The sequence below is a fragment of the Rhinatrema bivittatum genome, chromosome 10, assembly GCF_901001135.1.
Source record: "Rhinatrema bivittatum chromosome 10, aRhiBiv1.1, whole genome shotgun sequence".
Classification (NCBI taxonomy): Eukaryota; Metazoa; Chordata; class Amphibia; order Gymnophiona; family Rhinatrematidae; genus Rhinatrema; species Rhinatrema bivittatum.
The window spans coordinates 12,741,969-12,768,777 of NC_042624.1; positions in this window are offsets into that span (position 1 = coordinate 12,741,969).

Sequence of the window (26,809 nt, forward strand, 5' to 3'; positions counted from 1 at the left end):
ATTTCTGAATGAATGAAGTGTGTGGGCAGAGCGGAATGTGTTTACCAGCTGGTATGAGAATGGAAGTTTTTTCAGCTTCAGTTCTACAACAATCGCAGCAGCTTATTAAGCATAAAAAGACAGGAAAATCTCCAACATAATATTTGCATTATTTTATAATAACACACAAAAGCATGAGATGAATACAGGATCAGATTCCCAAGCAGCAGTATCAGTCCTATGCTCCCATCCTCCTTAGGGGAGTCAAGAATCAGAATTTAACCCTTGGATAAACTATAGCACAAGGAAGCCTGTCTCTTATAGAAGTAAAAGATTTTCATTTTCAAATTGTCCAGCATACTTAATGAATGTTTATTCAGAAGTGGTACTAGTTTGTTTACCATGTTTAGATTTAATTTCTGAGTGTCTTTCTTTTTGAACGGAGTGGATGTTTGGCAGAGTTCTGAAATGAGTTAATTTGTTTTTACTTTTTCTACTTTCTTCCTATTTTGTTTAGTGTTCCTGTTTTGCTTTCTGCCCTGCACTATGGAATTGTAAGAACAATTAGATTTAATTTCAGGCATTGTTTGATATTGACAAAGTACTTACTAGTGTTAAAAGTTTAGAACTTGAAAATGCTAAATCAGTTAAGGGTTAACAGCAGATCAGTAGCAAAGGGGGGGGGGGGGGGGTCGAGCCAGTGTGGGTAAATGCTGAGAAGTGCTTTCTCTAGTGAGCTGATAGAAAAAAAATAAGTTTTGTTTGGTTTAAACAGAACAGGCAGTTTATGTAGAGTTAAAGCATGAAGCAAATGTAATACTTGCATTAATGATGCAACATGAAGCAAATGTAATGCTTACATTAATGATGCAATTCAATAATTGAGATACTTATTTTATATGCATGCGTAATCTGTCCTTTATTTTTTTTCTTTCATTTCCCTTTCGCAGAATTCTTGTTTTATTACTGGCTGTTAGCTTTAAGTTGGTAAATTGTTTTTCATAAAGCATTCTACATTTAAATTTATTATATCACAGATACAGGAAAGTTACAAGCAGTACTAAGTATCAGGTTTTTTTTTCTTTTCTTTTCAAAAGTTCTCCCTTCCCTGGAATGCAGAACAGCGTTTCTCAAATAAACAGAGGAGAGAACTCCATTCCATGAATTAATCCTTTAAGTTTAGAAACAGATTCCTGAAGAATTTAAAGATATTAAGAATAATAGCCATAGCCATAATTTAGCAAGAAAGTTTAATTTTGTTTACAGTGAATAAAAATTCTGTGTGTTGCCAGTATAGGAAGTGCGGAGTTGAAGAAGTTTTTTAAGACAAAGAATTGAGATTGTTTTGAAAGTACAGAGAGACATTGAAAAAAGTTACGATTCCTATTCTTTGATAAGCAATTACTGATAGGGGTTGGTACATCTAAAGCACCCCCCCCCCCAAGCCTTTTTCTTGCAAATCCAAATTGATTTTATTAAATTGTATAGTAGAATTGATTCTCCAAGGTTAAAAAGTAAAAGTTTCACTTTAATTTTTTGCTGTGTGCCAGATTCTAATATTTTCCAGATTGACAGCCTTCCCGCTATGAGAGATGTGAAGATGAACACTTTGCACCTTATTTTCTTTTTCATTTTTAAACAGAATTCTGATTTTTGTTTTCTACTGGATCGATCCAAACATTTTATTTTTAACATTTTCCAAACATTTTTCAAACATTTTCCACACTTTTTGCCAAACATTTTCCAACCACTTTTTGGTTTAATTTTTTTTAGCTCCAACATATGTGTTCATTGTTTGTCTTCTGTCTTTTGTCTTTTGTGCTATGTGCATGTCCTGACACCTGAAGAATATATGTTTTTATGTAATTGTCTATACACTTAAGTTGTTTCTTCATTGTTTTTAATAATAAAGGGCCTCATTTTCCAATATCGCATTGGTAACGCATTAGGGGGCGTTACCAATGCAAATGAGGCTTCTTTCGTGCAGTGGGGAAACATCGCGTGCGGCGATGTTTTCGCCATTCGCGAAAACATTAGCATCGCACACGATGTTTTCCCAGTGTGCGATGATTCTTTCGGTGTTTCATCGCAGTGCAAGATATTTGCCGGTTTTTGCACTTCAATCATCGCAGGCCACGATAGTCCTGGACAGCTTGTTTCAGGCTCCTGGGGGGAGGGAGGGAGAGAGAGAGAGAGAAAGAGAGAGAAAGAGAGAGAGAGAGCGAGCCTTACTATAGTGCCTATGCCCTAGACAGCTATTTTAACCCCTATGGGAGGGCCACCTACTAACTCGGGGTGGGGATTAGGTATGAGCATCGGGGGTTGGGGGCCACTTTCGCATTCCACATGAGACCTACGGACAGAACAGTGCTCTCTAGTGCAGATTTGCTGGCCGTCGGAGTGAGGACGCTCACTCCAAGAAGTGGTTTGGGCAATGTTCTCTCCACCTAGCTTGATGTCATAGTAAGGCGCGCTCTCTCTCTCTCTCTCTCTCTCTCTCTCTCTCTCCCTCCAGGAGCCTGAAACGGGCTGTCCGGGACTATCGTGGACCGCGATAACCCTTTAGTGACCCCGTAACGCAAATCTCAGGGTTGTAGCTATTATCCGCGATAGCAGCCGCGCTAACACTGCGGCTGTTTCGCCGCACACGATAGCTTTGCATATGCTCCGCCCCTGACAAATTTGCAAATTTATCGCGTGCGGTAAACTCCTTTGAAAATGAGGCCCAAAGTGGTAAAACATTATATAAATTAGTAATAGTAGAGTTATAGCCATGATAAAATCTTCTCATTAATTAATTTGAATTTGACCTGATTACACCATTGATTTTCAGAAATCATCCCATCAAGCCTTTTCCATGCCTTTACCACAGAAGTCATGCCTTTGCCACAGAGGACATCCTGCAGCCATCATTAGGAACTGAACTGTTGCTACTTTTTGCCTGCTTTTATCTTTGCATTTGTTTTGCTCTAGATGTGTTTCTCTTGCTTAGATGAGAACCTGTTATCCCTCTTTCTGACACTACAATCATCCCTCCAAGGTCGCACACACCAACTTTACATTGCCCCCATTAGGAGCCACTTACATGCTAATCAAATCTGGCAAATGGATGTTACTCAATATCCTCCTTTTGCCCCCTGGAAATTTTTACATGTAACCATTGACACCTTCTCGCATTTTCTATGGGCCACCCCCCAAAAAGGGGGAGGCCACCAAGCATGTTATTAATCACTGTATAAGAACCTTTTCGGTCATGGGGTTGCCTTCTGTTTTAAAAACTGATAATGGCCCCGCTTACAGCAGCCATTCCTTCGCTAACTTTTGTCAACAATGGAACATCAAACACATATTTGGCATCCCTTACAACTATACTGGACAGGCTATTGTGGAGCGAGCCAACCTTACTCTTAAGACAGCGCTTGATAAACACAAACAAAAAGCAGGAAATGCCCCTGGACTTCCTCTAAACAGGAATGGCTGAACAAAGTACTGTTTACCTTAAATCATTTAAATATATCACATTCCAATCACGCCACAGCTGTGGACAATCATTTTGGTAACAGGATTAGCAATCCACAACCATCAGTTTTGTATAGAATGTTACCTAACCCTGTTTGGCATGGTCCTGTCCCCTTGTTAACATGGGGATGAGGATATGCTGCTGTGCTTGCTCCCTCGGGTCCAGCCTGGGTTCCGAGTTTTTGCGTTAAGCCATGGAGAGATGGCATGGCACCAAGGCCTGCAGAATCCAATTCCCACCTTCTCCCTGAGTCTTCACAACCCACAGAAGGACTGGGATAGGGCTCCTCGCCAGCACCATCAGATGACTTGGGGACAAATTAAGGCACTATCCAGTCAATCCACGCAGCTCCTGGATCAGCAGGGACTTGAAAAAACTCCAGAGAACTTTTTGCTTGCTGCATTTTCTTGCTTGTACGCCAATTCATTGACAAATGTGATGTGTGATTTGTGATTTGTAGTCCGTCTTGATTTTAGATTCAAAGATTTGTGCAATGGCGTTTCCACGTGTGTTTCCTGTGTACTTACCGGATGTGGTGTCATTAATATATGCATAAATGACGTGGATTGAATTTTATGACGTTAGCAACCTCAGGTGAGTGTATACCATTCCACCGCTAAATTCAAACCATTAGGATGGACTGTGTTTAATTTAAAGATCCAAAACTGTTCTCTGAAATTAAGCATTGCTTTACTGTTTCCACCTCTGGGGTTCATTTGGACCAACTTGATAATTCACCATTTAATATCTTGAAAAGTATGCTGATGTTGTACGCAATGGGAAACAATAGGGGCTTGGAGTTTGAGAGTTGTCAAGCAACTACGATGTTCGGTTAGTCTCGTCTTGATGGCACGTTTAGTTATGCCCACCTATAGTAATGAGCAAGGACATTGTAGTATATATATCACGTTAGTGGAATTACTAAAATCAAGACGGACTACAAATACAGTAAGTGCCAAGCCATGTTAATACTCTTATATGATAATATAATGCCCACTAGATTTAATTACTGTTTTTTAATTTTATGAAAGAAGATAAACATTCTTGAGACACTAATGTATTGTTCTCGCAGATGCTGAACTGAGCCCTTGAGAAAGAACAACGGGAGTTCGAAACATGGTTCCATGTCGGGCATGTTTACTGTCCTTGGCTTCAGCAAAGTTTTAAGTTAAGTAATTGGATTAAAAAAACTGTATGCTTTGCACATTGCATAAGAAAAAATATCAAAAAATTGGACTTTGACCGATGATTAAATATAAGGTTACTCATCTAGCGGATTCATGCATAAGATGAAGCCTATTATGACAGGTCATTAATATCCTGCGTCTCTACCTATACTGTGATACACTATTGGCACTTGTGATTACCGTGTTTAATTTCTGGCCATAGTACTCATATTCATTACAATTGGGATTCATGTGAATTGTTGTTGATTCAATTGGAAGTTCACTGATATCCCTAACATATACTATGTGGGCTAATATCTTTAGTTATTCAGAGCAACACATCACTGAGGCTCTTAAAGGCACTTTACTGTTTGATGACCCAGTTTCTAACTCCAGTGAAAAATCCTGGACAGACTATACAAATGAACAACAAAAGCTGGTGCGGGCAGAATTACACTCGGCGACTTTATTACAATATATCAAATTGGAAATGATCCCCAGGGGGCTGCGAATCAATTTAGAACCATCCATTTACCCAGACAATGAAGAATTTATACAAAGATGGCTTGCAATATTGAACAAATGTTCCCTGGACATTATGTTACTTTTAGTTGAGACAACTAGCAAAATAGCGGACACCATCCGACTTACCAATGATACAGCATTGTCTGAATTGAAACAACAAGAATCTTCTCCTGAAGTATTTGATACAAAATTACAAGAGCATCAAACAACTATGGAGAAATTTAAAAATGATTTAAGATCAAACAAGGTCGCTAAGTTCAAACGCGATGAGAAAGACTACTCTTCAGGAAGCATCTATCCCTGGCAAAGGAAAGCACTTACTAACAAGCCTAGAAAAGTAGCTTTCGCAGAATCATCTGAAGACACATCTTCAAGTTCTGAAGAAGAACAAACAACTACATTGACAAAGTATCCTCCTGCACCAGAATATAGACGTGGTAACTAGGGATGTGAATCGTTTTAGGACGATTAAAATTATCGTCCGATAATTTTAATATCGTCTTAAACCGTTATGGAACACAATACAATAGAGATTCTAACGATTTATCGTTATAAATCGTTAGAATCGTGAGCCGGCACAATAAAACCCCCTAAAACCCACCCCCGACCCTTTAAATTAAATCCCCCACCCTCCCGAACCCCCCCCCAAATGAGTTAAATAACCTGCGGGTCCAGCGGCGGTCCGGAACGGCAGCGGTCCGGAACGGGCTCCTGCTCCTGAATCTTGTTGTCTTCAGCCGGCGCCATTTTCCAAAATGGCGCCGAAAAATGGCGGCGGCCATAGACGAATACGATTGGACGGCAGGAGGTCCTTCCGGACCCCCGCTGGACTTTTGGCAAGTCTCGTGGGGGTCAGGAGGCCCCCCACAAGCTGGCCAAAAGTTCCTGGAGGTCCAGCGGGGGTCAGGGAGCGATTTCCCGCCGCGAATCGTTTTCGTACGGAAAATGGCGCCGGCCATACGCGTATGGCCGGCGCCATTTTCCATACGGAAAATGGCGCCGGCAGGAGATCGACTGCAGGAGGTCGTTCAGCGAGGGTTCCGGCGCCTCGCTGAACGACCTCCTGCAGTCGATCTCCTGCCGGCGCCATTTTCCGTACAAAAACGATTCGCGGCGGGAAATCGCTCCCTGACCCCCGCTGGACCTCCAGGAACTTTTGGCCAGCTTGTGGGGGGCCTCCTGACCCCCACGAGACTTGCCAAAGTCCAGCGGGGGTCCGGAAGGACCTCCTGCCGTCCAATCGTGTTCGTCTATGGCCGCCGCCATTTTTCGGCGCCATTTTGGAAAATGGCGCCGGCTGAAGACAACAAGATTCAGGAGCAGGAGCCCGTTCCGGACCGCTGCCGGACCCGCAGGTTATTTAACTCATTTGGGGGTGTTCGGGAGGGTGGGGGATTTAATTTAAAGGGTCGGGGGTGGGTTTTAGGGGGTTTTAATGTGCCGGTTTTGCGATTTTTAGATTTTATTTCACGATTTTTCACGATTTTTCACGATATTTTACCCCCCCAAACGGCAACAATACGATTCCCTCCCCCTCCCAGCCGAAATCGATCGTTAAGACGATCGAGGACACGATTCACATCCCTAGTGGTAACTATAGATCTTCTTTTCGTCCTCAAGTTTGCCATTTTTTTCGAAACAATCGACAACCAATTTGGCAAGAAATGGATCAAAGACCGTGGACACGCTCTCAAAATCGAAATGAATCATAATTAATCTATCACATGTACATCTATCTGCAACACAACACACAGTCTTACAAAAAGGTTTCTCCTTTGTTCCATACTATTGGTACGATCCATTTAAGACAAGATGCCAACTGTACCAATTTTTTAGAAGACTACAAGTATCTCTATATTTCTCCCAACGGGACACAGGCTGCGATCTTTCAGTAGTGACACCTAAATCACATTGGCTTCCTCCAGGTACCATAGATCCGGCTATCAAAACATTTATGGATCTAATCTTGGGTGATCTAATAATGCTTGAACAACAGTCGTGTCCACCAAGATTTAATTTATCCAAAGAGGAACACACAGCTTTAAAATCATTACATGAGAATAATGAAATCATAATCAAAAAGGCAGATAAGGGAGGAGTCATCGTTCTTATGAATAAGGAAGATTATATAGACAAAGTGAAGACCCATCTGAATGATCCTTCTAATTATGTAGTGCTAACTCATGATCCTGCACACAATTTAAAAGACATCATCTATACTATTGTGGAAGAAGCAATCATACAAGGCTTTTTGGCTTCTCGAGAAAAATGATTTTTGATCAATGATTTCCCAACCATGCCCACTATCAACATGGTACCCAAAATCCATAAAAATATGACTAATCCTCCAGGTCGTCCCTTCGTCAATACGATAGGATCAATTTTAGAACCACTGTCAATTTTTGTAGACACTTTTTTACAACCCTTTATTTCCAAAGCAGCATCTTATTTAAAAGATACTAAACATATGTTAACTATTTTGCAATCCATTCACTGTAGATCAGATTCAATCTTGGTCACTTTAGATATTCAAGCCTTATATATGAACATACCTCAACCTGCAGCTCTTGAGATCATACTAGATACGTTGGAACTAAGACCCTGACCTCATCGTGTACCCACTGAATTCATTTTTCAACTGGCATAGCTGGCACTTACGGAGAACTATTTTGTTTTTCAGGAATAATTTTTAAAACAAATTCAAGGCACAGCTATGGGGGCTACAATGGCCCCCAGCATAGCAAATTTATATGTGGCTACCTTTGAGACCAAATTATTATATGGGGCTCCTGAATTTGCCAATGTCTCTCACTGGTATCGGTATATCGATGACGTGTTTTTCTTCTGGAACTCAACTGAACAGTCCCTCATAGTATTTTTGGAATGGTTGAATTCTTTAGATAATCATTTACAATTTACTCTTCATTATGATTTTCAGAAGATCGAATTTCTTGACATTCTTATTGAAAAAGAAGACCAACATTTAATTTCTAACTTATATGTAAAACCATGTGAAAGAAATACCTATTTACATTTGACCAGTTTTCATCCATTTCACCTCCGTAAAAATCTACCGATAGGTCAGTTTCTCCGATTACGTCGTATATGTACTTATAAGAAGGATTTCATTCTACATTCTCAGACAATGATCAAAAAAATTTTACAGCGAGGATACCCATATAAATATATAAAAAGAGCTTACAAACGAGCTTATAATGCTACAAGAGACTGGTTTCTGTTGGACAATAAATCATCAAATACAGCGGCACAAATTTGTACATTACCTTTTTCTATATTATCATCACAAATTGCTCAATTGATTTTATCTAACTGGCCTATTTTGAAAATACATTCCATCTTTATGGCCCCCCCGATCATTGCATACAAACGGGGAAAAAATTTGAAGGATCTTTTAACACATTCTCATTTACATAATGCTTCAAACAATTTAAATAACGATCCAGTTGGTCATTGGACATGTGCAAAATGTTCATTTTGTAGTCAGACCATCACAGGTCCAGATTGGAAAGATCCACATGGCAACACTTACAAAGCTCATTCTTGGACTGATTGTAATTCCACTAATGTGATATATATATTACAATGTCCTTGCTCATTACTATATGTGGGCAGAATGCGCCATCAAGATGAGACTAACCAAACATCGTAGTTGCTTGACAACTCTCAAACTCCAAGCCCCTATTGTTTCCCATTGCGTACAACATCAGCATACTTTTCAAGATATTAAATGGCGAATTATCGAGTTGGTCCAAATGAACCCCAGAGGTGGAAACAGTAAAGCAATGCTCAATTACAGAGAACAGTTTTGGATCTTTAAATTAAACACAGTCCATCCTAATGGTTTGAATTTAGCGGTGGAATGGTACACACTCACCTGAGGTTGCTAACATCATAAAATTCAATCCACGTCATTTACGCATATATTAATGACACCACATCCGGTAAGTACACAGGAAACACACGCGGAAACGCCATTGCACAAATCTTTGAATCTAAAATCAAGACGGACTACAAATATAGTAAGTGCCAAGCCATGTTAATACTCTTATATGATAATATAATGCCCACTAGATTTAATTACTGTTTTTTAATTTTATGAAAGAAGATAAACATTCTTGAGACACTAATGTATTGTTCTCGCAGACGCTGAATTGAGCCCTTGAGAGAGAACAACGGGAGTTCGAAACATGGTTCCATGTCGGGCATGTTTACTGTCCTTGGCTTCAGCGAAGTTTTAAGTTAAGTAATTGGATTCAAAACACTGCATTGCATAAGAAAAAATATCAAAAAATTGGACTTTGACCAATGATTAAATATAAGGTTATTCATCTACCGGATTCATGCATAAGATGAAGCCTATTATGACAGGTCATTAATATCCTGCGTCTCCACCTATACTGTGATACACTATTGGCACTTGTGATTACCGGGAATATAGTAATGACAGTAGTACAGGGCTCAGGGTAGGGAAATACCCATATTGCAATCAAACATTCATCCTGCAAAACAACATGTCTAGAAAAAAATCCTTCCTTAATGTAACCATTACTGAACACATGCACAATTTTACAACATCTGACTTGGCAGGTCTCAGAAAGACAATTCTCATTGTATTACTTTGCATCGTTATTTTAATATGTTGCTGTTGCTGTATTCAATGCTTTCCCAACCTTGCTAACATACTTTTACCTAAAACACTACGTAAAGATTTCCTTTAAATTTTAAAGGAAAGGATGAGATGTGGAGATGTAAGCTTTTTCTCTTTGGTTGGCAAGCCACGAAGCTGAATCTTTTTATATCAACACTTCTCAGTATTTACTTATTTGAACAGACACTAGCCTGCTTGTGTCTGCTTTCCTACAGACCTTGCTCTTAGCCCAAACAACCTTTGCCCTAGCACAGAATGCCTGCTTTCTCTCATGAAGATAGTAACATGAGTTAACCATGATAATTAGTAGCTATGTCTCTGAGAATATTGTTGTCATTAAGGATGTGATTGTATACACAAATAATATGTAACGCAGCACAATAAAAGGCTTGACTGAAGTGATTTCGGGATGGCTTCCTGGCTTCATTAGAATCCTGTCTGACATCTCTTCTTTCCGTGCGTCTCTCCCGTCGCAATAAAGGTGCATATGCTAATCCATAAGGCCCCATACTGGTTGAAAAACTGATGGAGACACTTTTTCCACATACTGTAGATTAATCTGAATATAAATTGAATAAAAAACTGTATAGAGGAGCATGCCCCTTATGTGTGCCAGCAGCAGCATACCACAGGTCCACTATTTTTAAAGTTCCGGGTTGACTCCACTGATGACATCAGGATGGTTGTAGCAAGGTAGGGAAGATAGCGTTACCTGGTCTCAGGAGTCCATAGCTTCTCTCTCAGCAGGATTCTTCGCATGCTTTCATAGGAGTACTATTTGTAAATATCCTGGTTGACCCCAGTGATGATATCAGGCTGGTCATAGCAAGGTAGGAAAGACAGCATTACTCAATCTCAGGAGCCCATACATTCTTTCTTGGCAGGTTTCCCCATCCAATCCTTCTTTAAACACAGCTATACTAACAGCTTTCACCACATCCTCTGGAAACAAATTCCAGAGCTTAACAATGCATTGAGTAAAACAATATTTTCTCTTATTAGTTTTAAATGTATCACCTAATAACTGCATTGTGTGTCTCCTAGTCTTTGTATTTTTTGAAAGAATAAACAATCGATTCATGTTTATTCATTCCAGTCCTCTCATTGTGGCCGATGCTATAAAAAACATGGAAAGCAGGTACTGAAAAGTCAGCACCCACTTTCTTAATGCATGCATGGGGTCTGCAAGGGGGGGGGGGTCGCCATGCTATAAGCAAATTAGGGGGGTCGCGCTAGCAAGGAGGCACTAGGGTCCCCTGCGCGACCTTAGCGCCTCCTTACTAACGCAAACCTGCAGTTACTGGCAGTCTGTCGGTTATGAACACTGACCGCCGATAAACTCGGTGTCGGTTTTCATAAATGCAGTCCGCTGGTTATGAAAACCGATGCCAAGTTTATTGGTGTCGTTTTTCATAATGCAGCCGGCCGGTTATGAAAACCGACGTTGAGCTGGCTAAGATATATATATTTTTTTTAATTTTAAAGAAGTACAGAAAAGCAGAAGTACAGGAAAGCAGCACTTCTTTTCAATGCACTTAGCTATTAACACCTGCTCCAGGCAGGCGTTAATAGCTGAGCGATAAATGTGCATCTGAGATGCACATTTATTTTTTTGCATTGCAAAATGAGTAATAGCCTCATTCACATGCATTTGCATGTGATGAGCACTATCGCATTCACTCCGTGTCGGATGCGGGTTAAATAGGCGCTAATCCCCCTATTGTATTAGGGGGTGGATTAGCACCTATTTAACCCGCATCCGACTGTGGGTTATACAGTGTGCGTGGCTGAGCACACTGTATTGCATCGGCCCATTGTTATTTAGACCTCTACCATTTCTCCCCTCAGCCATCTCTTCTCCAAGATGAAGAGTCCTAACCTGTTTAGACCACTCATAAGGGAATCACTTCATCCTCTTTATCATTCAGTCACCCTTCTCTATACCTTTTCTAATTCTGCTATATCTTTTTTTGAGATGTAGTGACCAGAACTGCACACAGTGCTCAAGGTATGGTCGCATCATGGAGCAATTATAATATTCTCTGTTTTATTCTCTGTCTCTTTCCTAATAATTCCTAGCATTCTATTTGCTTTCTTGGCTACCGCTGCAGAATATTTCAATGTGTTATCAACGATGATGCCTAAATCCTTTTCCTGAATGGTGACTCCTAATGTAGAAACTTGCATTTTGTATCTGTAATTTGGATTACTCTTTCGTAAGTGCATCACTTTGCACTTATCAACATTAAATTTCATTTGCCATTTGCATGTCCAGTTTCCCAGTTTTCCAAGGTTCTCTTTCTATTTCTCACATTGGATAACTAGTGTGTCTAAATTACTTACTGATGGAAAGCAAAATAGCATAATTACAAAAAATCATGCATGCTCAGTTCTCTTTTCCTTTTTGCTTCCAAAGGACATACAAGTAAGCCTGGCACATAAGGGTTGTTTGCATAAAAATACATATAAAACCAGATTTTATACACACTTTTAAATGCATTGGGCCTGGGGATATTGTGAAATAGCCTTTCACATGCATAAAACCAAGTTTTATACACATAAATGATTATGAAAATCAATCCACTATTACGCAGTCCAAGCACAGCCTTTGTACCAGCTTTGAATAGCAATATTTTAAAATCCACCATTCATCCCAAAGAGGTATGCTCTATAGTCTCCCTTTCAGGCCCAAATTGGAGGAATTCAGCCTTATGGGAATAGGGTGAGAACTTCTTAGGATGTCAATTTGCCATTGGACATCTATTAGTCTATATGATGTATGAGTGAATAGACCCCCAATCAAGGTTGCTTCCTAACTCCTATCTTCTTTCACCACATTGCTCCCAGTATTTAATGTTCTGCTCTTAGGAAATTCCAAAAAGGTTGAGCCTAATAAAAATGGAGGTTTGATTTAAAGTCCTGAGATGTAATAGTCATCCTAGTTCCTGAGGAAATTGTTGTTCATTAGAGATTGTAAAGCCTTTTACTGCACAAACATAAGACTTATTCAAAGATGTGGTTCATGAATTGTTGAGACACAATACTTTCCTTTTTTAAAGCAGGGGGAGGGAACTGGATTTTCAATGGAAGTTTGCTTGTTTTGATCCCTCAGGGTGGATCTCCCCCCCGCCCCCAATCACACACACAAACACACAGTGAGTGGCTAAGTCTAGCTGCCTAGTTTCACTTGCTGATTAGATTTAGCTGCTCAGATTCAGGATTGGTCAGGAAGCTTGTTCGTGTACAGGGAGCATGCTTAGATGGCTAATATAAATTTTCTGTGCTAGGTTACTAAGTTACTATTATATTCCTATGTGCAAGGATAATTGACTTCAATCCTACTGGCTTTAGTTTGCTAGCTTTAAGCCAAATTTCAGTGGCATTCTAAATATCTAATAAAGGAATTTGAGCTCATTGATAATAACGTTTCATTTGTACTGTGCCTACGTAAAGTACTTGATTATTTCATTCAGCTTTAAGTACCCATATGAATTAGAGATGTGCATTTGTTTTTTCTGAATTGGAAAATTTCAACAAAATTGTCCAATTCAGCATGTTTTGGGGACCCCGAAAAATGATTGGGATTTTCCCGTTTTTTCACGAAAATTCATTTTTTGGATTAGTGCGCACTGACTCCCCGTTAATGCGCACTAACAAAAACTAACAAAAAGTAACAAAAAATTACAAAAATCTAACGTTTTTTGTTAGTGCGCGCGAACGAGAAGTTAGCGCGTACTAACGGGGAGTTAAAGTGCACTAACTCAAAAAATGATTTTTCATGAAAAAACAAACCCAAACCACAAAAAAACGACATTTTCAGCGGTGGCCGAAAAACAAAGAATGACATGAACACAAAAAACAATTCTCATCTCTAATATGAATGAGACTGAAGGTTTATAGGAAGGTTTTTCTCTTTAAGTTGTACGAGGGTAAGTCAGTAAGTAAGTCACAAACATACATGGGATTAATATTAATGAACTTTATTTAAATGCAAAACATGATTTACTGTGAAATATACAGAATATAGTCACAGTTTTTCTGGAAAAACCAACTACTTTTCAACGTAATCACAGTGAACATTTATACATTTGTCCCAGCGTTTGAAAAGTCTGTCAAAACCTTCTGTGTAAAAGTCTTTTGGCTGGCATCGTAACCAGCGCTTCATCTCTTGTTCCACTTCTTCATCACTGGTGAAATGTTTACCACCGAGATGGCTTTTCAGTTTGCCAAACAAGTGAAAATCGCTGGGTGCCAAATCCGGACTGTATGGTGGATGTTCAAGAACTTCCCAGTAGGGATGTGAATCGTGTCCTCGATCGTCTTAACGATCGATTTCAGCTGGGAGGGGGAGGGAATCGTATTGTTGCCGTTTGGGGGGGTAAAATATCGTGAAAAATCGTTAAAAATCGTTAAAAATCGAAAAATCGAAAAACCGGCACATTAAAACCCCCTAAAACCCACCCCCGACCCTTTAAATTAAATCCCCCACCAAATAACTTAAATAACCTGCGGGTCCAGCGGCGGTCCGGAACGGCAGCGGTCCGGAACGGGCTCCTGCTCTGAATCTTGTCGTCTTCAGCCGGCGCCATTTTCCAAAATGGCGCCGAAAAATGGCGGCGGCCATAGACAAAAAAGATTGGACAGCAGGAGGTCCTTCCGGACCCCCGCTGGACTTTTGGCAAGTCTCGTGGGGGTCAGGAGGCCCCCCACAAGCTGGCCAAAAGTTCCTGGAGGTCCAGCGGGGGTCAGGGAGCGATTTCCCGCCGCGAATCGTTTTCGTACGGAAAATGGCGCCGGCCATACGCGTATAGCCGGCGCCATTTTCCGTACGGAAAATGGCGCCGGCAGGAGATCGACTGCAGGAGGTCGTTCAGCGAGGCGCCGGAACCCTCGCTGAACGACCTCCTGCAGTCGATCTCCTGCCGGCGCCATTTTCCGTACGAAAACGATTCGCGGCGGGAAATCGCTCCCTGACCCCCGCTGGACCTCCAGGAACTTTTGGCCAGCTTGTGGGGGGCCTCCTGACCCCCACGAGACTTGCCAAAAGTCCAGCGGGGGTCCGGAAGGACCTCCTGCCGTCCAATCTTTTTCGTCTATGGCCGCCGCCATTTTCGGCGCCATTTTGGAAAATGGCGCCGGCTGAAGACGACAAGATTCAGAGCAGGAGCCCGTTCCGGACCGCTGCCGTTCCGGACCGCCGCTGGACCCGCAGGTTATTTAAGTTATTTGGGGGGGGTTCGGGAGGGTGGGGGATTTAATTTAAAGGGTCGGGGGTGGGTTTTAGGGGGTTTTAGTGTGCCGGCTCACGATTCTAACGATTTATAACGATAAATCGTTAGAATCTGTATTGTATTGTGTTCCATAACGGTTTAAGACGATATTAAAATTATCGGACGATAATTTTAATCATCCTAAAACGATTCACATCCCTACTTCCCAGTGCAGGTTCGCAATTGTCTGACGAGTCTCATTCGAAGTGTGTGATCTGGCATTATCATAAAGAATCAGCACTCCTCTTTTTTCCAGATCTGGGTGTTTTCTATGAATAGCTCCTTTAAGCTTTAATAGAGTAGCACAGTAGGAAGCCAAATTAACAGATTCACCACGCTTCTGAAAACTGGTTAAGAGTATCCCATCTCGGTCCCAAAACACAGTCAACATCACCTTTCCTGCAGAAGGCACAAGCTTGAACTTTCTCGGTGTCGGTGTTAGTGGATGCTTCCACTGCATGGAATCGTGTTTCGCTTCTGGTTGATAGTGGTGCACCCACGACTCGTCACCAGTAACAATACGTGCCATCATTGATTCACCTTCGTTTGCATAACAGCAGAGATTTTCCAAACAGACACCCATCCAGTTGTTCTTATGTCTTCGGTCAGCTGTTTGAGAACCCATCTTGTACAGACTTTGTGAAAGTTCAATACATCGTTCACTAAGGAATATGCTAATCCATGAGAACACCCAATTTATTTGGCAACTTCGTCAATTGTTACCCTCCGGTTAGCGCGGACCATCTCTTCAACTTGCTTCACAGTTGCCTCTGTCGCAATCTCTACAGGTCAACCAGGTCTGGTTTCGTCGTTCACGTTGGCACGTCGTGCAAATTTATCGGTCCAGTTATAAATTGCTTTACGTGAGATACATTTCTCTTCATATACTGGATACATTTTATGAATGTCTTTTGCCACTAAGCCCTTAGCCCATAAAAATCGGACAACAGCATGTTGTTCTTCAACAGTACAATCTGTCAACACGGCAGCCATTTTCTTTCTGTACACAGCCCCTGCGCATGCACAGTTTAAATAACTATGTACATAAGCACTTCTAAGGTGCTGCCATCTATGGAATATGACAACATTACATATATATGTTTTATTACCTTAGTAGAGAGATTTGTGACTTAATTACTGACTTACCCTCGTATATTTGCATTCACCAGGTTGTTTTGCTATATGGAGGACATCTTACAAAGGGCCTCATTTTCCAATATTGCATGCAATACCAAAAAAGGGGTGTACCTTATGCTAATAAGTACGTGTATTGCAAGTTGCACTATTATCACAATTTGGGCTACATTGCTGGTATATCATGGTTTCTCCTGACAGTATGATACAGGCTTGGGGAGGGGGAGGGGGAGGGGGGAGAGGGAGAGAGAGATAGCACCTTGCCATAGGGTCTCCTCCCTAGACAGGTATTTGTATCCCTATGGGAGGCCCACCTAGTAACTCGAGGTGAGGTTTAAGTATTAGTGTAGGGGGTTAGGGACCACTTTCACATTCAACGTACGAACAGAACAGTGGTCTCTTGTGAAGATTTGATGACCTACGAAGTGAGGAAACTCACTCCAAGGTGAGATTTGTGCAATGTTCTCTCCACCTAGCTTGTTGTTACCCAGGTAGAGAGTCCATCAAGCTAGGTGGAGAGAAGATTGCACAAATCTCATCTTGGAGTGAGTTTCCTCACTCCAAAGGTCATCAAATCTTCACAAGAGACCACTGTTCTGTTCGTACATCTCACGTTGAATGTGAAAGTGGCCCCTAACCCCCTACACTAAGACCTAAACCTCACCTCGAGTTACTAGGTGGGCCTCCCATAGGGATACAAATACCTGTCTAGGGAGGAGACACTATGGCAAGGTGCTCTCTCTCCAAGCCTGCATCATACTGTCAGGAGACATCATGAGCCACGCTAACAGTGTGGCTGTTTTGCAACTCCTTGGAAAAAGAGGCCCAAAGTGGATGAAGCACCTACATGAATTGACATATCTGAAAATGTCCTTCCTGAGAGCAGCTCACTGCCCATACTTTCAGCTGGGGAAAAACGATGGGATTTATTGGATATGCTTTGGGCAGTGGTGGAAAACAGCATAATGGTCATTTGGTTTTCACATGTACCCATGCTGTTTCATCCTAACTCAGCTGCCTACTTGCCTACTTTCTTTTTGAAAACTTGTATAAAGAAAGGCAGATGATACTTTACAACTCTGTGAGCCACACTGCAGAACTGCATTCTGAGTCTGTTTTGCAGACAGATGCTGCTGTTTGTTTAATTGGTTTCTTGGTAAATCTGATGTTTTATAGATATCGTGGTAGAAAAGCTGTTGAGTCTGTGTTGTCCATTTGCTCGGTGCCTTTGTTTTCAGTGCAGTAGCTGCTAATTAATGAATCTAATTTTCACGCATGTAGTAAACATTGTAGCCTTTTGTATTCTTCGGCACTTCAGCAATATTTGCCTTGAAAATATATTTATCATTTATGATGGAAATTTTCCAGAGATTTCAAATTATTAATATTCAAATTGTTGTAGAAAGGCTTTTGAGCGTATGGTCATCACTGTTATTATAATTATATTAATGCTGCTTCATTTGGTGCATAGTACACTGGAGGACCAGGGGTATCATCAAGGCTGAGCAGTGAAGATTTACTGGCAATTTATTCCGCTTTTTATTTCAACATGAAATGCTAAACCTAGTGAACCATAAGTCTTAGATGAATAGATGGGTCTCTTCACTTTTAATATTTACTGGTTTGGTAAATTAGGTGTACATAAGCACCAGCTGTCGATCTGCACATGTATCATTGCCAAGCAGTGCCATGAATTTTCCCCCCTTCTCGTATGAAAACGTTTGCACATGCAGTAAATAATTTCCGAGTCTGTAACCTGATTTCATGCTGGCTTTCCTATTACTCACTCATTTATTTAGTTAGTTACAGACAGGAAAACAGATTTTCAGCAGTGATTACCACTTTCAGAAACTCTGTTTTCTTGGGCGCCTGCATGAAATTGTACAAAATGTAACATTTCAAATTTGTTGCCTTCAAAGTATCAATATAAGCTCTTTCTCTTCTGTTTAAGGTTAATTTAATGATTCTGAATGCATTGTACAAAAATATTTGTTTATGCACAAGATAGAAATAGTCAGTGACAGAGGACACTTCTCTCTGCATAATGATAAATATCCCTCAGACATCTGCAGGGGTGAATATAATTTAGGTTTTTCAGTATCCCATGAGAGACTGTTAAATAGAAATCAGGATCCAACATGACATTTGGTTTGATGCCAAGAAGAATGCTCCATAAAAGCTTACAACAGAATCCCATACAACCCCAAAAGCAAAGTTATCAGCGTTGAGAGAGAGAGAATGCATGCAGCTCTCCAAATGATGTCACACCCTGAGAAGAAATCATTTAAAATAAACTTGCACTTTTCCTCCAATTTTCAGCAGAGAATGAATGACGTGAAGAGTTAAGGTTAACCTAAATGTTGAATTGCAAGTTAGAATAGTTGGGACATTAATATAACTGATCTCTGAACTTAGATTGTAAGTCCACTGGGGACAGAGAAATTACCTACTGTACTTCAGCCACCGATGGAAAGCTCTTAAATAAATAAGCAACATACTGAAAATTGTGTAAACATTATATAAGATCATTGTGAATTGGATTTTCAAAACACTTTTAGGCATTAGCAAAAACATAGGGTATCTTTAAGGTATTATTATTTCCACACTGAGTGGGTACATTTTGTTCAGACAACTTATTGCAAGACTTAACAGAAAGTCCATGGTGGTCCAGCAGGGTCCCGGAAGCGATCTCCCCATCTCGGGCCATCGGCTGCCACTAATCAAAATGGCACTGATGGTCCTTTGCCCTTAACATGTGACAGGTGTATCAGTGCCATTGGCAGGCCTCTGTAATATGGTAGGAGCAAATGGTGAGGGCCATCCATTGCTCCTACCATGTAACAGGAGCCGAACAATGGCACCAATAGCCCCTGTCACATGGTAAGGGCAAAGGGCCATCAGCACCATTTTGATTAGTGGCAGCTGATGGCCCGAGATGGGGAGATCGCTTCCGGGACCCTGCTGGACCACCATGGACTTTTGGTAACTCTTGGGGGGTGGGGGGTTTGGGCAAATCTTGGCAGTCAGGAGGGTAGGGGTTGCAATTAATTAAATTTGAAGGGTTGGGGTGGGTTTGGGGTTTTATTTTTTGTTGTAATGTGCCCTTTCTCCCCTCCCCCAAAATGATAAGAAAACCACATGAAATTTCATGGGTTTTCTTATCATTTTGTCGCCCCCCCCCATGACAAAATAGGAACCATGACAAAATAGGAAATATCATCTCTATTTCCTGTTTTGTCGCAAACGAATGTACATCCATACTGGCTGGTAATGGGGCAATCTTTGGAGGAGATCCCTCCAGATGGCTATCTGCTTATGAAACTCCTCTCTAGTCATGCATTTCCTACCTGAGGGATTCTCCCTCTTCACACATTGCCACCTGTAAGCTGTGAGGCTCTGGCTGCAGGGCTTCCACCTTCTCCAGAATATGGACATTCATGGCATTCAGGAGGCACTCAGCTGGCCTGGCCTGCACCTATGGCTGGACACCATCTTCCTTCTCTATAGAGGAATTATTCAGCTCTTCTTCCGGTTCCTCCTCTTCCATGCCATATGGTTGATGCACCAGTGTTCCCATGGTTGGGGTTCCTGAACTACCTCCTCAGATGAAGATGATGTGTCTGGGACCTAGCATATGCATTGGTGAGGCTGTTGCAGCCAGCTTGACCCTGGCTATTCTTCCTAGTGATCTTTCCTAGTGGAAAATGGTATCTGATTTAGTTGCACATCATCGGTGTGTATGTATCCTATTATTTCCATGTGAACAATCAGTACAGGTCCCCAAGTCCTCTTTCAGCTCCTCAGATACTAAAATTAAAATATCTAACATGTATCTCTTCCAAACATATCTTTCCTCCAAACACAAGCAGTTACTGATCCTGCCTAGCTGCTAAGGGCAACAACTATCTGCATACACTCTTTACAAAGGTAGCTTCTTGCCTCTAGATGCGGCACTCTGCAAGCTCATCTCTCACATTCAGTTCATAGGATGGAATAAAAACTGGAGATAGAAACTATCCAATTACTTGGGGCAGGAGTTGAGGGAAAAGTGGACATCACTAGGACATGTATCCATACAAAGGTCCAAATATAGTATCATGGAACATACAGCATACATATCTATCTATTTTATAGTGCAGAGGCCTACACTACAGACCTGGTGTCCTGTTGCCAATGGATGAATCAGCCTCTTCTGTGTGAGTACATGTGCCCTCTATCATGATTCTAGAAAGACCTGGTATAGGCACAAAAACCATGTGCCATGTAGAAAGCTATTTTTTTACATACAGTAACACAAGTCATCTTATAGACAGTGTTTACCCTGCTGCTGCTCTTGCTGGGAGGTGTCCAGCTTCACCACCCAACTCACAGTAGACTCTGCTACAGTGGACAACACTAGCCACTCCACCTCCTTGAATGTTACTTGGCTGTTTGCTCCCTTAGCTCGCATTATGGTTTGCTTCTGTTTCACTGTACGCCACAAGTCACACCACTTGTGGCACTCTTCTGCTGTTTTTGAACACTGCATTTATCTTACCATGAATGTGTTCCCACATCTGATCTTTCTGAAATAAGCTCATTCTTTTTGCTGCTGCCCCATAGAGAATTGTATGCACTCTTATCACCTCCTTCACTAGCAGATCAACTTCCCTAGGAAGAAAGTTGGGCTTGTGCATGTGGGCTGCACAATCCTGAGACATGGTGACAAGAAAAACCAAGTACCTGCTTTTATCCCCTCAAAAACACATAGTATGCACATACCTCCACACACAAGCAAAATGCGTGCATATTCCTACATGCACAAGATCATAATTAGCATGTAGGGGAGATTCATGGGTTAACCTTATGTGCATATCTAATTAATAGGGTCATTCATCAATGTGCATTATGAACAATAATGCATGGTGTGAATGCAAATTTTTTGGAGGGGCAGGATCAGGGAGGAACTTGGGTGGGATTTAGTAAAATGAGGGGCAATACTACATTGCGCGATAACATAATTCATGCTATTGCACAGTTTTAATACCGGAAATAACTACACCTTTTTCGCTGACATTAAACTGTGTGATATGCCCAAAATGGCCAGCTGATAAATTTTTTAAATTTCATTTTGGCCATTTCTGGGCTTGGGAGTGGGGAGGGGAGAGGGGAGAAAAGAGATAGTAGAGAAAGAGAGAGAGCCTCTGGAGAGGGCTTAAATGTGTGCCCCAGTTATATCTCTATAGGAGGGCCATCTAATAGGTCGAGGTGAGGTGTTGGTGGTGGTTTAGGGGCCAATTTTGCATGTAGAGTGAGATATATGAATAGCACAGTACACCTTGGTGAAGATTTGACATCATTTGGAGTAAGGAAAGTCTCACAAAGATGAAATTTTGTACTATGTTATCTCACTCTAACTTGATAGTAGGGTGAGATAATCAACCCTTCTTTCCACCTTTTGAATGTCTTCAACCAGTCTTGTTCGTTCATTTGAGTTGGAGGCCTGTAAACTACTCCAGTAAAAATGGATGCACCATCATATTTTTTTTAGGATAGCCCCTAATGCTTCTTCTCTTCCACACATTCCTTGTAGTTCAGTTGCTTGGTGTTCTGTTCAGAGTTAACAGTCTGCTTGGAGTTAGCAATCTGTTAGTGTTCATGGTAGTTGTGGGTAGATCCTTGGACCGGTGGCAGATGACCACACCCCCGGGGGAAGATCCCGAGAGGGACCACCAGTCAGGCTCAGAGTATGGAGACAGACACACACTAGTTCTTTTATTAGACAGTATACTGAACCACCAGAGGAGGCAGTAGTGAGATGGAATGCCCGGCTGGGCTGTAGTCCCTTAGGTACTGGAACAGCGATCCCTAGAGGCTGAACTGTAGAGAAACTGAAATATAGTGAGTAGGCAGGGTATGCAGAATTCATGAGCTGATCTAGATGGCAACACTCACACAATGTCTCATAGAAGCCCAGGAGCTGGAAAGTATAGGCCCTCGAGGATCGAGTACCTGGTTCCAGGGAAAGCTCTGAGAGAGCGATGGTAGCTCACTGATGTAGTTGGCGGTGATGACTTCCAGACAGAAGAGAGTACCGAGAAAGTCTGGGAACGAGGGCCCTCGAGGAGTGAGTACCGGTTCCAGACTGTCACCTGAAAACAAAGTAGAGAGCGAGGCCCCCGAGGAGCGGGTACCCTATTTCAAACGGCCGCTAAGAAATCACTGCGAACCAAAAGAATGAAACTAATATGATATGTTTTATTCGTGGGGGATCGCCATGCATTTCGCAAACCCATGAATACAACGAATAGGGACTTTTGTGTTGCGGATTGCACATTCATTGAAAACGAATGCACATCCCTAATGGTTTGACAGATGCTGAAGAAACAAAGGCTTGGGACATAAAGGAGAAGAGTTAGGGCACAATCCCTGTGTGCCCAAATGTAACAACACCCCTGCTTTGATGGTGATGATTCTGAGCAACTAAAGGAAATCTCTGATAACTGGAGATGTAATCTCTCAAATTGACAACTCTAGAGAAACAAATCACCAACACCAGATGATACTAACCCTAAGCTTCTAAAACAAGTAAAAAATGTAGCCTACCATTTCAAACAGCTATGTTTTCTATCACATGACAGTAAATTTACCCCTTAGGTTGTAAACTTCTGGGAATAGGGAAATACCTACAGTAGAGATGTGAATCGTGTCCTCGATCGTCTTAACGATCGATTTCGGCTGGGAGGGGGAGGGAATCATATTGTTGCCGTTTGGGGGGGTAAAATATCGTGAAAAATCGTGAAAAATCGTAAAAAATCGAAAAAACGTAAAATCGCAAAACCGGCACATTAAAACCCCCTAAAACCCACCCCCGACCCTTTAAATTAAATCCCCCACCCTCCCGAACCCCCCCCCCAAATGACTTAACCTGCGGGTCCAGCGGCGGTCCGGAACGGCAGCGGTCCGGAACGGGCTCCTGCTACTGAATCTTGTTGTCTTCGGCCGGCGCCATTTTCCAAAATGGCGCCGAAAAATGGCGGCGGCCATAGACGAACACGATTGGATGGCAGGAGGTCCTTCCGGACCCCCGCTGGACTTTTGGCAAGTCTTGTGGGGGTCAGAAGGCCCCCCCAAGCTGGCCAAAAGTTCCTGGAGGTCCAGCGGGGGTCAGGGAGCGATTTCCCGCCGCGAATCGTTTTCGTACGGAAAATGGCGCCGGCAGGAGATCGACTGCAGGAGGTCGTTCAGCGAGGCGCTGGAACCCTCGCTGAACGACCTCCTGCAGTCGATCTCCTGCCGGCGCCATTTTCCGTACGAAAACGATTCGCGGCGGGAAATCGCTCACTGACCGCCGCTGGACCTCCAGGAACTTTTGGCCAGCTTGGGGGGGGGGCCTTCTGACCCCCACAAGACTTGCCAAAAGTCCAGCGGGGGTCCGGAAGGACCTCCTGCCGTCCAATCGTGTTCGTCTATGGCCGCCGCCATTTTTCGGCGCCATTTTGGAAAATGGCGCCGGCCGAAGACAACAAGATTCAGTAGCAGGAGCCCGTTCCGGACCGCTGCCGTTCCGGACCGCCGCTGGACCCGCAGGTTATTTAAGTCATTTGGGGGGGGGTTCGGGAGGGTGGGGGATTTAATTTAAAGGGTCGGGGGTGGGTTTTAGGGGGTTTTAGTGTGCCGGCTCACGATTCTAACGATTTATAACGATAAATCGTTAGAATCTCTATTGTATTGTGTTCCATAACGGTTTAAGACGATATTAAAATTATTGGACGATAATTTTAATCGTCCTAAAACGATTCACATCCCTAACCTACAGTGCCTGGATGTAATCAACTATTAAGTGCCAAAAGATGGAATATACATTAAATAAATATGTAAATAAGTAAATGAATAATAGATTATTTCCATTAAAATAATATATACCTGCTTGTTAACCTAAGACACTAAGAGGTAAGTGTTGAAAGCAAAATATTTAGGTAAGTAAGCCAAATAAGTCTTATCCATTTAGCTTTGCTGGGGTACTCAGAATTAGGGATGTGAATTGTATTTCTGACGATGGAAAATATCGAAAATATTGAAATTGTTCATAGGGTTCTCTTATCGTTTGGGGGGAGGGAGGGAAAAATGGCACACAAAAACAATCCCTAAACCCACCCTGACCCTTTAAAACAGCTCCCTTAGCATCCCCCACCCTCCCGACACCCCCCAAAAAAACATTTTAAATTACCTGGTGGTGCAGTGGTGGTCCCGGGAGCGATCTCCCGCTTTCGGGTCGTCGGCTGCCACTAATAAAAATGGCTCCGATGGCCCTTTGCCCTTACCATGTGACAGGGTATCCGTGCCATTGGTCGGCCCCTGTCACATGGTAGGAGCACTGGATGGCCAGCACCATCTTTAAAAATGGCACCGGTTCCGATTCACATCTCTACTCAGAAGCATTGCCATGCTTCTGAATATCTTGTCAAAAATCACTAAATTAGCCAGTTGACTTATCTGGATAAAAATGAATATTGGCTACTTATCTGGTCTTGGTGAACTGAGGGGGAGTTTAGGTCTGAAGAAGCATGAGTTTCTTAATGATCTGGGTGAGCAAGTCATTTTACTAACACGAGCATGATTTAAAATATATTGACTTTTGTGCATAAATCCTAATTTCTGCAAGTCTTACTTTTTCTCATATAAAATATACATCCATATATTTTTTAAATAGGCAAGAGAACAGTTGTTTTAAAGCTATCCTCCCTTTACTGCATTTTTCATTCCCAGACACAGAAAGACAAAAAATAATAAAAATAAATCAATTTACTTCTGTTGGCCAAGGATTTTATCATCATGTTAGAATAGGGATCTGTGAATAGACTCTATTGGGATATGTTAGTACATTTTTTCCTGAACTTTTAATTAAATCTAAATATAATCAGTTTTTAGTTTTTCAGTTACTCTGCTGCCAGGACCAGATGTCAAAAGCAAACAAAAATCTAGAAATGCATTAATTAAGTCTGCTTATGAATCTCTTGCTAGACACAGAATTCTATTTGTGTCAGTGAAAGTTCACAGCATGTTTATTTTGAAAAGTTTTCAAATAAATCATCATTTAGATTGCCCCAAAATGTTCTATGTGAAATTGCAAGACCACAGAGAAACCTTTATGAGAAAGAGGAGGGACTCGTGGGCTCACATGCTTCTGTACAAAAATATTGTGGGGTTTACCCAAGACCATGACAATATTCTTCATTTCTTTTATCATAATTGTAAATCTTTGTTTAATGCTCAGAAGTCGTGGATATTTCCTGATTTAGCCAAGGCTATGCAAGAGCATAAAAAGACATTTCTTGTGATGAGACCTGAGGTATTGTCTTTGAGGGCAACTTTAGCTCTTCACCATCCATTTGAGAATTTGAATAATATTAAATACCTTTTCCATGATCCTATGCAATTACATGCTTTCGTAAATGACAGATTCAATGCTATCCCCCAGCCACTCGTGGAAGAGTAACATTATGAAGCGAGATATTTTCCAACCTGATGTGTCTGATCTTTCTTTGATAAAATGTTCTTGCATTTGGCTGTTATTACTCAAGTCTTTCTCTTTCACCCCCATATTGGGCTAATTATGAACTTACAATTCTTTTATATATTTTTTTTCTTTTCCAATTGGTCTTGAGAATTAAATTTACTGTAATTTCTTTCTTTTCTTTCACAGATGTTTTCATATTTCATTATATGATAAATAAAAATAAAGTATATATATATATATATATATATATATATATATATATATATATATATATAATGGGGTGATTTTTTTGGATAGTTTACTAGACATTATCATAACCTGCAATGAATCTAGGACCAATCTAACTAGTTCAATATTTTGTAATAAATAAATTATCACTGCTCACTTCAGCAACTGATATTTTGTAAGTTGCTGAAGTGAGCAGTGATAATTTATTTATTACAAAATATTGAACTAGTTAGATTGGTCCTAGATTCATTGCAGGTTATGATAATGTCTAGTAAACTATCCAAAAAAATCACCCCATTATATATATATATATATATATATATATATATATATATATATATATATAAACTTTATTTTTATTTATCATATAATGAAATATGAAAACATCTGTGAAAGAAAAGAAAGAAATTACAGTAAATTTAATTCTCAAGACCAATTGGAAAAGAAAAAAAATATATAAAAGAATTGTAAGTTCATAATTAGCCCAATATGGGGGTGAAAGAGAAAGACTTGAGTAATAACAGCCAAATGCAAGAACATTTTATCAAAGAAAGATCAGACACATCAGGTTGGAAAATATCTCGCTTCATAATGTTACTCTTCCACGAGTGGCTGGGGGATAGCATTGTTACCAAGTTTGTGCTGTGTAGAAATTGTATTTATTTAATTATGTATTTATTACACTTCTTAGATGCTTGTCCTAACTTAGTTCAAAGTGTCTTAAAAACACATAATCAAATTAGTTAGATTCATATAAAACAAAACACAAAATATACAAAACCAATAAAATATCTCAATAGAAAACTATTAAACAATAAG